The 12,330-nt window shown below is 43.3% G+C and overlaps 3 non-coding genes across 3 annotated transcripts; 2 read left to right on the forward strand and 1 right to left on the reverse strand.

Moving 5' to 3' along the window:
• The first annotated feature begins 3,235 nt into the window (after positions 1-3,235).
• LOC111825350 lies at positions 3,236-3,342 on the forward strand. The gene has a single exon (XR_002828511.1). It is a non-coding gene; the product is annotated as a U6 spliceosomal RNA (small nuclear RNA).
• A 5,167-nt stretch (positions 3,343-8,509) lies between these two features.
• Positions 8,510-8,617, forward strand: LOC111825352. The gene has a single exon (XR_002828513.1). It is a non-coding gene; the product is annotated as a U6 spliceosomal RNA (small nuclear RNA).
• A 934-nt stretch (positions 8,618-9,551) lies between these two features.
• Positions 9,552-9,658, reverse strand: LOC111825351. The gene has a single exon (XR_002828512.1). It is a non-coding gene; the product is annotated as a U6 spliceosomal RNA (small nuclear RNA).
• Between the last annotated feature and the right edge of the window lie 2,672 nt (positions 9,659-12,330).

Here is a 12,330-nt window from a genome sequence, read left to right on the forward strand (position 1 = left end):
TTTGGAGTTCTTTCTATGTGGGACATTTAGAAGTCCTGGGGAGTCAATGGGTGCAACGTGAGGGAAGGGGTTATGGCTATAAAAGGAAGGGAATAGCCCTAACTGGTTTGGCTCAGTGGATAGAGCCTCAGCATGGGGACTCAAGGGTCCCAGGTTCGATTCCGGTCAAGGGCATGTACCTTGGTTGGGGGCACATACCCAGAAGGGAGTGTGCAGGAGGCAGCTGATCTATGTTTCTCTCTCATCGATGTCGATGTTTCTAACGCTCTCTCCCTTCCTCTCTGTAAAAAAATCAATAAAATTTATTAAAAGAAAGGGAATAGCAAAGGAAGGGGCCTCAGGGGGAATTTAGATCAGCTTTCATCTAATGGACAGTGTGTCCCATGGAAAAAAAACAGGGGCCAAGAGGGAAGAAGGAAGGCTGTTGACAAGCCTGAAGCAGATTTATGAAGACTGAGCTCACAGCAGAGAAAGACAGAAAAACAATTATGTCAGAACTTTCATTCTGGGTGGGCCTGGACACTGGTATTGTTAAAAGCTTCCCAGGAGATTGCAACCTGAAGCCCAGTTGTAACCTCTGTTCCCCAGCTGGAGTTCACCACTTTCATACCAGGTAAAGCTGGGTCACTGATGCTGTGGTTCTAAGTGACTCATCTGTTCCCTGTTCGAGAGGATGTGGAAATGTGGGTTGTTTCTTCTTCTTTTTAATTAGAGCAAAATTCCTGAAGAGGAAATGACTTGTGGTTTTTGCCTGTTTCACTTTAGTCATATCACTGAATGTTCCCTTTATGTGAATTAAAAAATAATAATAATAATAAGGTAGACTTTCCACTTCTCGGTGCGTGCTCTTCTGTTGCTGCAGTCCAATGAGCAGAACTCAGAAATGTTGTAAAATGGCAGGCTTGACGTCCTCCTTCTTTTCCTTGTAACATAATGCAAACAGTATGACCTAGTAATACTACAAGGTACAGTGTAACGAGCAATGTTTGGTCCCCAAAGATGGTAGGACCCGTGCCAGCTCTGCCCTGGAAAATTACCTACACTTCGCCTCGGTTCCCTTCTCTGAAAAATGAGGTACTACAACCTCTTTGGATCTAAAATGTCATTGATTGTAAGATGCACCACAGTTTTTTATACTACTAAGAAAAAACAGATAACTGTATTATTCCACTGCCAATGTAAATAGTTGGAATTATTATGACAACATTTATTGGTAATAGAGTCCAAATGTTCCAGAATATTAAAAAAAAACATTTTTGTTAAAAAATCAGATAAGCTAAGAAAAATCCTTTAAATCAATCTCACCTAAAGTCAATTGTTAACAATGCCTATTAAGACTCTTCTCATTTGAGTCCAATCTTAACTCAGAATACAAAAGATTAATTGAAAAGCCAACTAACATAACTTTTGCATATGACTTCCAAATGAATTCATACACTATCGCCCTCTAAACAATGACCGGAGATTTACATATAATTAAGCAGTGATAAGACCAAGAATTGTTTTTGTCAAAGTGCAAATATGTAATCCTAAATATTGTTTAGTTTAGCAGAAGTCAATAGTGTTTTAATGATGCAAATGTGTGGTGGGAAGACATGAGCTTAGTGACAAAGGCATAAAGTGAGCTGGGTAAATGTGTTCTGTTAGTGAAGTATGCAACGTCCATGGGGGATGTGCAGATTGGGGGAAGAAGAAACTGGAGGAAAAGACAACTGTGCAATAGCAAGGAGAGAACAGAATAAGGAAATCCAAGATGTTACATTTTAATGCCTCTAGCACATTGTCCTAGATGGGGCTTTCAATACATAGCTAGCCCGACAAGACAACATTCAGAAAATACCCAGAAAAGAAACACCAGCCTACATTCGGAGATGAGGGTAGGTGGAGCTATCTTCTTACCCAATTTGATTCGACACAAATAAATGCAGCTGAAGGGTAGCCCCGTGAGAGGGGTGGGTGGAGAGCCAGCACTCAGGGCCAACATGCAGTGGCTGCATAAGAACCTCTTACAGGAAGGAGACACATGTTAGCTCCTGTGACCAAACTGTGGACTGGAACGAATGCTCCAGACACTCAAATCGCATCAGCACTCTTCCCTCATTTCTTTGCCTGGTTTTGTTTTCTCGGTTTTCTTCCTTCGGGCACAGAACTCGGACACCAGGTGCCTCTAGTTTGCATCGTTAAAGCGCAGGAGCCAAGGGTTAAAAGTCAACCAGCTCTACCTGCACCGTCCATCCGTGCATTCTAAACTCATTAAGTGAAACACTTCTGAGAAGCTTTGTAGCGGAGGGGTCAAGCGGAGGACCTCCCCTGATCCCCCCGGTTCAGCCGGACATCGCCAGCGTCACGCTGGGACGCGCCCCAACAATGAACCGCAGGCCGACAACACTCACCACGGCTCTCGCTGGGCACTTAGACCTATGGCTTCCCATGGAGAGATAGACATTATCAGTAAGAAATGGGCCAAATGCAAGAACTGTGACGCTCCAAATGCAAGAACTGTGACGCTCCAAATGCAAGAACTGTGACGCCCCACGGGGCAAATATCCAGTTTCCCCCCTAGGGCAGGAAGAGATGTGGGGAAGGTGCCGTGGGAGAATGAGAGACCTAAAGGACGAAGTCACCACATACAATGCGGTAAACGGGACTGCGCTTGGATCCTTGGCAAACCAACAATAAAAGCCATCTTTGAAACAAAGAAATTTGAACATACAGTGAATATTAGGTGATATTCAGGAATTACCTTAACTTTTCAAGGTGTGATAATGGCTGAGTAATTACTTCTCTTTTTAAAGATACTCATCAGAGGACATTTAAGTGGGAAACAACTTGCTTTGGAAGTATGGCGTTGTCCTGGCCCAGCCCTCCCGCACCGCGGACGCCTCCAGAACCGAGCCTCTCCCGCTCGCTGGGCCCTCGAAAGCGCCCCGCGCGCACAGGCCCGCCTGCTCCGCCCACCCAGCGCCACCGCCTGACAACTCTCAGCCCCGCCTCGCGCTATTACCCAAGGTGCCCCGGGCGCTCATTTGCATGTCCCACGCGACAGGTGAACCCCGCGGCTCAATCGCAGCCTAGCTATCGCAGCGACCAACACGCAAGCCTCGGGAGGGGATCCCGTGGCATCAAATTCCCCTAACCGTTTCGAGGTCACCGCCAAAGGACGCGACCCAGTCACCGGAACTTAAAAGGAAATAGCTCGCCGGGCTTCAAATATCTGGCGGGCGGAAGCAATACCGTGCTCGCTTCGGCAGCACATATACTAAAATTGGAACGATACAGAGAAGATTAGCATGGCCCCTGCGCAAGGATGACACGCAAATTCGTGAAGCGTTCCATATTTTGCACCCCACTCTGGTGCAAAATATGGAACTTAGGTCTTCTTGTGTGCGCTTGTCTTGAATTTAATCATTTTAACCAAACACCTTAATTCTTAGGTTGAACAATTTCTGATTTGTTTCAATACTTATGGGACATGTTTAATTTCTTATTGTATTTGAACTGAAGTTCTCTGTAACCTTTTCAATTTACCAATCTCTGAAAATAAAATTTTCTAAGATTTAATAAGGGAAGGAACTACTCATGAAAATTCATTTCTTATGGTTAGTAACATCTGTGAGTAGTTGTGAAGACTGTAAGCATTATTAGCTCATACCCAATATTCAGTTATTGGATAATGATATTGGATATGAGATATTAATATGATCTTATAATGTGATAATGGATTATTAATTTGATCCAAGTACCATGATTCAGTCATTACCACGTTTAATATAAAATTATAAGCCTTGGAATTACTGCAGTGCTGGCAGTGCTGGTTTTTGTCATTGTTACCACAGTAAGGAATACTAAGTCTTGCAGTGTATGAACTCTGAGTAGTTGTCAAGGAATTTGTATTTAGAAACAGCTTATTTATTCCCACAGTGGAGATTTTCTATCAGTTTTATTTGTCTTAAGTGGTAAAAATTATTATGAATAAATTAATAATGGCTCTCCTAATAGTTGGCCCAATTTTTAGTTAAGAATTTCTTTGTATTATAACCTATTTTTTCAAATTTCTATTTTGCTTTGTCTTTTTTTTTTTTCCTCAGAGAAGATGGGGGGCAGGCAGACGCTCTATCTACTGAGCCAAACCAGATAGGAATGTCTTTTTCTTTCTTTTATTCTTTTTTTTTTTTTTTAATTTTAGAAGATGTTTATTAAAACTGGGGAAGTGAAACAGGAAAGGGCTGGGAACATGAGCCTAGACTGTGCTGTTTTGGCTCACTAAGAAGTCTGAGTACAGGGGTCCTGGGGTACAGGTTCAGGGAGTTTGCCTGGGATGAACTGCCAATGCCCATAGCTGCCCTGGTTGCAAGCCTTGTGGGGTCTTAACAGAGTTAGGAGATGCCTGCCTTTGAGGAAAGAGAGGGAGGAGGGTGGCGGAGGCATGCTTGTGGGAGGGAGAGTATATCTGCATTAATTCTTATCCCAGTATAAGTGATGTAGGTTTAGCAATTAACCTATTTAATCACCACTTTACTAATTTATTCAAATTAGTTTTAATTTTGTATTTGTGTTCACATCATTTTCTTGTGACCTTGAAATGAATATTTTGTCCTAATTCTTTAGTATTTTTAGGTACTTGACAGTTTTTTAAATATCTTACCCATTTTTAGATTTGGAGCTCTTAGTTTCCCTTTTCTCTAAATTCTTTGTATTTCATTTTATTCAAATGTCTTTGTAGGTGCTCAGTGAAACCAATGTATATTTAGCACCCTAAAATGATAAGTAAAATTTGAAGCAATGCACATTATCCTCACTGTTACTATTTTTGTGGGACTTGGTTTATTTTAAATGTGTCAAAGATTTTTTTTTTTTTTTAAATCTAGCTATCCGAGGGAATGTAGTATTTAGATACCCCCTAGATTTACTTCTTGGAAATTTCATTTCCAGATTTTTCATCTTTGTTGGCACTTGGTATATATAGAGAAAACATTACCAGCAATGTACTTTTCAAATAAAAACTAAAATCAATCCAATTCTTTAATTACAAAATAGTTGACTGATCCCTGGCTTAGGGTGTTAGTAAAATTAAATCTTATAAGTTTTATCCATTTGGAATAATTTATGAAAGATTAAGTCAAAATAAGATATGTAAAAAATCTTACAAAGGATGATGATAGTTTTTCTCTATTTTTACCACCTTTTTCCCCAAAGGTAATGATTAAATGCATAGAGCTATGTAGAATAGTTGATAGTTTTAAAATACAAAAAATTAATAAAACATTTGGAAGATAGGACTGGGATATATCAGAATGGAATTGCTTTCCATCTTAATTTGTGTTCTTAAGGATCATTTAAAGTAGTGTATTTGGGGTTTTTTTGAGGGCCTTGATTACATCTCCGCACAGAGGTTAATCATGATCACTATAGGTAATAGATCAATAAATTGTGACAGATTAATGAAGTAATGTTTCTAAACTAGTCCAAAAATATCAAAATCATGTCCATAATGGATCTAGAAGAATGTAACCGATCATTATTTAATGGATGGTCTCTTCAAAGTGTAGGTTTCTGCTTTTGAAATCTTTTTGGCTATTTTGAGACTATATTTAAGTGCTATATGAGGCAAATCCTAACTGATTCAGATTTAAGTTTAAACAAGTTCCTTCAGCTAAGAATAACCTTAGAAGTTTTAATGTGTAGGCTTTTGAGTGTTTTTCTGTTTAAAGCAGTGGTTTCCAAACATCAGAATCACTTGTGGGAAAGATCAAGCTATCCAGAAGGCAGCCGACTACAATATATAAATCTCTGAGGTGCAAGAATAAGATATTTCTTTCCAGTTACATGCTTATAAATTGTATCTGGAGAGGACATGAGTTTTTGAGAGAAATAGCTTGTATGGTAAGGGCAATCAATTTTAAACATATCAATATGTAGACTTGATAGTTACTAAGCAATTTTATAATAAACTAGAGGTCCACTGCACGATTTTGTGCACCTGTGGGGTCCTTCAGCCTGGCCTGTGGGATCGGGCCGAAACCAGCTATCCAACATCCCCCGAGGGGTCCCAGATTACAAAAGGGCACAGGCCAAGCCAAGGAACCCCACTGGTGCATGATTGGGGCCAGGGAGGGACACGGGAGGTTGGCCAGCTGGGGAGGGACAGCAGAAGGGCTGCAGGGCATGTCCAGCCCGTATCGCTCAGGCCCAACCAGCCAGACCCCAGTAGCAAGCTAACCTAGTTTTAGCCAAACACATCATCAACTGCAATAAATTATGTGATGTTAATTTGAATTGTATTGATAACGTAGTTCATTTGCAACACAAATCAATAGAACACAAAGCTAATGTAGTTAGTTTAATTTGTTTTTAGTTTATAACAGCTATAAGAATAAGTTTATACAGAGTTTTATATTTATACATATTTAAGTAACAATATTTTGAAGCAATTTTAGGACAACTGGAGGTCGAGAGAATTTATTATTTTAAAAGGAGTCACAAATCAATTACCTGTGAGAAATTCTGCTGTAGCTCTTTAACACCACATTGTTCAGTGTGCCAATGGCTCTAAAAGTATGCTTTTCTGCTATTCTGCTGTACATATCTGATAATTTAGAGGCTTTATAAAGGTCCCACACCTCCGCCTCCCGCCAAGGATATGATCTGTTATCGACCTTTTTGTTTTCCCTTTTTTCTTTTTTTTCTGTATGTGGTAAACATTTTCTGGTTTTCAGAATATAAAGAGTTTAAACGTGGTTATCCAGGAGTGCAGCTTGACAAGGGGTAGAGGAATCAAGTTCCTGACCCTGGAGCTCTGACATCCTTCCAACTATCTAGACTCCTCTAACCTTGTACCCTTTTATAAACTGTTTGGTTGTAACGTTTCTAAAGGAAACATGAAAGGTCTTTTTATATATATTTCTTCAAATCATAAAATTGAACATCAATTTTACGACTTCTTCATAGCTGTGAAGTCAGTAATGGCTTATTAGAGAAACAGGCCATTAGAAGAAATATATCAAAGCAGACTGTAATTTGACAATTTACTCAATAGGTGTGACATTTTTGCAGAATTTTTTATTTTGGGTGGGGGAGAATACAGTGTTTTTATTACCTTTTCAAAGTTTCAAAAGAGAATTAAAACCAGAAACAGGTTTAGCAATAAGTCCCGCAGATTTTCTGTTCCTTTTCTATGTTTGTCTCTGCAATACCAGAAACTCATCTAGTTTCACACTATTTTCTTTTTGTACATCATAAAATTGTGTACTAATTTAAAAATTCAAAATTGTCTTTCGCAGGTTTTTATTTCAAAATATTGTGTCAGTTTTGGAGAGAAGTAGGACGACCAAATGAAGGAGAAAAAAGCAAAACTCCACTTATTCTATAAATATACTGTATTCCTTATTAAGGTGCCAGCATAACGCAGGCAAACCTATGCTTTCCACTTTACTTCCCGTATATGGAGCGGGGCAACCACCTCAATACTTGCCCCTCATTTCTTTCACCTTTGGGCCTCATCTCGCAACGTGCAAGGCTGTTACTTGAGCAATATGGTTTTTGCAATCAAATCAGAATCTTGAACACTAACTGCGGTATTTCCTTCAAGTTGGTCTGTTCTGCATGTGTACCTAACAGGGCGAGGGGCAGAGTGCGGGAAGCATACGGAACTGCAAGAATGACTCCCCAGTTCAACCCTAATCGTGTAATTCCTCGAATCCACCTCTCAGGCCAAAAATGTGGGCTTCAGTGTGTTCTCCAGTGTTCCGGCCGGTCGGGAACCTGGCTTCTGGGTCTCCCAGAAGAAACACCTGGGAGAGGCGTGGCCCTCCTTCCGGGCTCTCCCATCCCCGGGCGCCTGGGCTTAATGGCCTCAGGTCCGAGACACCAGAGCGAAAGTTCGCTGAGCCCGGGGAAGCCGGCGAGTGCCGCCGACCGTCCCGAACTGAGCGGGCGAGGACTTGGGAGGAAGCTCACGGAGGGCTGGACGCCGGGCTCCTTTCAACAATGCCTTTTGCAATCGGCACAAGGTCCCTGTGCCACGGGTGAAATATCCATCGCACCTTCCATATTTCACTGAGAGGACCCGTGCTCCACCCCGATGCCTAGCTACCCAGCAGGCAGGCCGCCTGCTCAGGCTGGACGCTGCGGCCGCCTCGATCACGCCAACTCGGGTGCTGCTCCCCCCGGACCTCGGGAGCACCGCGCGCACAGCCGTGGGCGGTGCTCGCCGCGGCCCGCCTGCTCCGCCCACCCAGCGCCACCGCCTGACGACTCTCAGCCCCGCCTCGCGCTATTACCCAAGGTGCCCCGGGCGCTCATTTGCATGTCCCACGCGACAGGTGAACCCCGCAGCTCAATCGCAGCCCAGCTATCACCGCGACCAACACGCGAGCCTCGGGAGGGGTTCCATGGCATCACGTTCCCCTAACCGTTCCGAGGTCACCGCCAAAGGACCCGACCCAGTCACCGGAACTTAAAAGGAGCCAGCTCGCTGGGCCTCAAATATCTGGCGGGCGGAAGCAGCAGCGTGCTCGCTTCGGCAGCACATATACTAAAATTGGAACGATACAGAGAAGATTAGCATGGCCCCTGCGCAAGGATGACACGCAAAATTCGTGAAGCGTTCCATATTTTGCACCCCACTCTGCAGGACTGCGGGGATTTGGCTTTGGAGACCTGCTCCGGGCCTGCACCCAGGCCTTCCGGGACTCCCACCTAATCTTTTCCTCTTTGAGGGGCTAGCAACCTTAACCGCCTTCTGCCATCTTCATGGCCTCCAAGATAGATTTTAGTTACCAAATGATCCTGCTACTTGCTTCTGAATCCTTGTTTGGGCAGTGAACTTTCTGATCAAATATCCCATCACAGAATCCGTCCGTTTTAGGCAAACCGGCATTTCTGAGAGCTCCTTAAAGGCCAGTGAAAACAGGCCCACACAACCGGTCTTAGAAATACTTGAGAAAGCAGATCCAAATGGGCTTGCTGCTTCCAGCCAGTTTCCAATTGTCCTGAAACTCTAGGGTCCAGGGGCACCGGCCAACATTGCTCTCACCCGCTGTAACCACCCCTTGACAGCAGCCTCAGCCTTTGCACAGCCCGCAGTCTGAGACAGGGCGTAGGACTCAGGCCTTAACGCGGCTGAACAATGTCAAACTAGACACAACAAATGAGCACTGATGTTGCTTACTTCTTTTAGTAAGGATTCATTATTTTAGCAATAATTTAGTAACTCAATAATTCAGAAATGATTTGATAAGAATTCACCGAACACCTTAGGTGAATTCTTACATTCTAGAGGACAACTACCAACCTACCTGGGCCTCTGGAGTTTGTGTTGTTGAGGGAGACAAACCATAAATAAATCGACTTCATAAAGTCTGAGGTTTATGAAGGAAACGCAAGTTAACATATTAGCACAAATACCCCACTGCAAACACTTTAGCACTGTTTTCATTTCACAGAGTGCCTTACACGGATATCTTTTTTGCGCAAAAGTAACGATTTCTTTGAGTGCCAGACGATGATTGTGCTTTGACTCATATCTTTTCCCAGCCCAGCAGAGCGGGGAGCAAAATATGGAACGCTTCACGAATTTGCGTGTCATCCTTGCGCAGGGGCCATGCTAATCTTCTCTGTATCGTTCCAATTTTAGTATATGTGCTGCCGAAGCGAGCACGCTGGTGCTTCCGCCCGCCAGATATTTGAGGCCCAGCGAGCTGGCTCCTTTTAAGTTCCGGTGACTGGGTCGCGTCCTTTGGCGGTGACCTCGGAACGGTTAGGGGAACGTGATGCCATGGAACCCCTCCCGAGGCTCGCGTGTTGGTCGCGGTGATAGCTGGGCTGCGATTGAGCTGCGGGGTTCACCTGTCGCGTGGGACATGCAAATGAGCGCCCGGGGCACCTTGGGTAATAGCGCGAGGCGGGGCTGAGAGTCGTCAGGCCGTGGCGCTGGGTGGGCGGAGCAGGCGGACCGCGGCGAGCACCGCCTACCGCTGTGCGCGCGGTGCTCCCGAGGTCCGGGGGGAGCAGGCACCCGAGTTGGCGTGATCGAGGCGGCCGCAGCGTCCAGCCTGGAGCAGGCGGCCTGCCTGCTGGGTAGCTAGGCATCGGGGTGGAGCACGGGTCCTCTCAGTGAAATATGGAAGGTGCGATGGATATTTCACCCGTGGCACAGGGACCTTGTGCCGATTGCAAAAGGCATTGTTGAAAGGAGCCCGGCGTCCAGCCCTCCGTGAGCTTCCTCCCAACTCCTCGCCCGCTCAGTTCTGGACGGTCGGCGGCACTCGCTGGCTTCCCCGGGCTCAGCGAACTTTCGCTCTGGTGTCTCGGACCTGAGGCCATTAAGCCCAGGCGCCCGGGGATGGGAGAGCCCGGAAGGAGGGCCACGCCTCTCCCAGGTGTTTCTTCTGGGAGACCCAGAAGCCAGGTTCCCGACCGGCCGGAACACTGGAGAACACACTGAAGCCCACATTTTTGGCCTGAGAGGTGGATTCGAGGAATTACACGATTAGGGTTGAACTGGGGAGTCATTCTTGTAGTTCCGTATGCTTCCCGCACTCTGCCCCTCGCCCTGTTAGGTACGCATGCAGAACAGACCAACTTGAAGGAAATACCGCAGTTAGTGTTCAAGATTCTGATTTGATTGCAAAAACCATATAGCTCAAGTAACAGCCTTGCACGTTGCGAGATGAGGCCCAAAGGTGAAAGAAATGAGGGTCAAGTATTGAGGTGGTTGCCCCGCTCCATCTATGGGAAGTAAAGTGGAAAGCATAGGTTTGCCTGCGTTATGCTGGCACCTTAATAAGGAATACAGTATATTTATAGAATAAGTGGAGTTTTGCTTTTTTCTCCTTCATTTGGTCGTCCTACTTCTCTCCAAAACTGACACAATATTTTGAAATAAAAACCTGCGAAAGACAATTTTGAATTTTTAAATTAGTACACAATTTTATGATGTACAAAAAGAAAATAGTGTGAAACTAGATGAGTTTCTGGTATTGCAGAGACAAACATAGAAAAGGAACAGAAAATCTGCGGGACTTATTGCTAAACCTGTTTCTGGTTTTAATTCTCTTTTGAAACTTTAAAAAGGTAATAAAAACACTGTATTCTCCCCCACCCAAAATAAAAAATTCTGCAAAAATGTCACACCTATTGAGTAAATTGTCAAATTACAGTCTGCTTTGATATATTTCTTCTAATGGCCTGTTTCTCTAATAAGCCATTACTGACTTCACAGCTATGAAGAAGTCGTAAAATTGATGTTCAATTTTATGATTTGAAGAAATATATATAAAAAGACCTTTCATGTTTCCTTTAGAAACGTTACAACCAAACAGTTTATAAAAGGGTACAAGGTTAGAGGAGTCTAGATAGTTGGAAGGATGTCAGAGCTCCAGGGTCAGGAACTTGATTCCTCTACCCCTTGTCAAGCTGCACTCCTGGATAACCACGTTTAAACTCTTTATATTCTGAAAACCAGAAAATGTTTACCACATACAGAAAAAAAAGAAAAAAGGGAAAACAAAAAGGTCGATAACAGGTCAAATCCTTGGCGGGAGTCGGAGGTGTGGGATCTTTATAATGCCTCTAAATTATCAGATATGAACAGCAGAATAGCAGAAAAGCATACTTTTAGAGCCATTGGCACACTGAACATTGTGGTGTTAAAGAGCTACAGCAGAATTTCTCACAGGTAATTGATTTGTGACTCCTTTTAAAACAATAAATTCTCTGGACCTCCAGTAGTCCTAAAATTGCTTCAAAATATTGTTACTTAAATATGTATAAACATAAAACTGTGTATAAACTTATTCTTATAGCTGTTATAAACTAAAAACAAATTAAACTAACTACATTAGCTTTGTGTTCTATTGATTTGTGTTGCAAACGAACAACATTATCAATACAATTCAAATTAACATCACATAATTTATTGCAGTTGATGATGTGTTTGGCTAAAACTAAATCACCATTTTGGTTTTTTTGGTTTTGTTTTCAATTGATTTCAGAGGAAGGGGGAGAGAGAGAGAGAGAGAAATATCAATGATGATGACAGAGAATCATTGATCGGCTGCCTCTGCCCCCTACTAGGAATCAAGCCTGCAACCCAGGAATCTAACCATGATCTGCTTCATAGGTCAACACTCAACCACTGAGCCATGCCCACCAGCCAGGTCCTTTGTTGGGTTTGATATTTGAAAGATGTAGCCTTAAGTTCAGTTCTATAGTTAATCTGCTTCTGTGTTTTGACTAATGCAGAGACGACTACCAATTCATGTAAGTAGGTTCTGAAAAAACTGAACCTTTGTTTACATAAGTACTTGAACATAAATTTTTTCAAAGTTA

Source organism: Myotis lucifugus, unplaced genomic scaffold (assembly GCF_000147115.1).
Source record: "Myotis lucifugus unplaced genomic scaffold, Myoluc2.0 scaffold_22, whole genome shotgun sequence".
NCBI lineage: Eukaryota > Metazoa > Chordata > Mammalia > Chiroptera > Vespertilionidae > Myotis > Myotis lucifugus.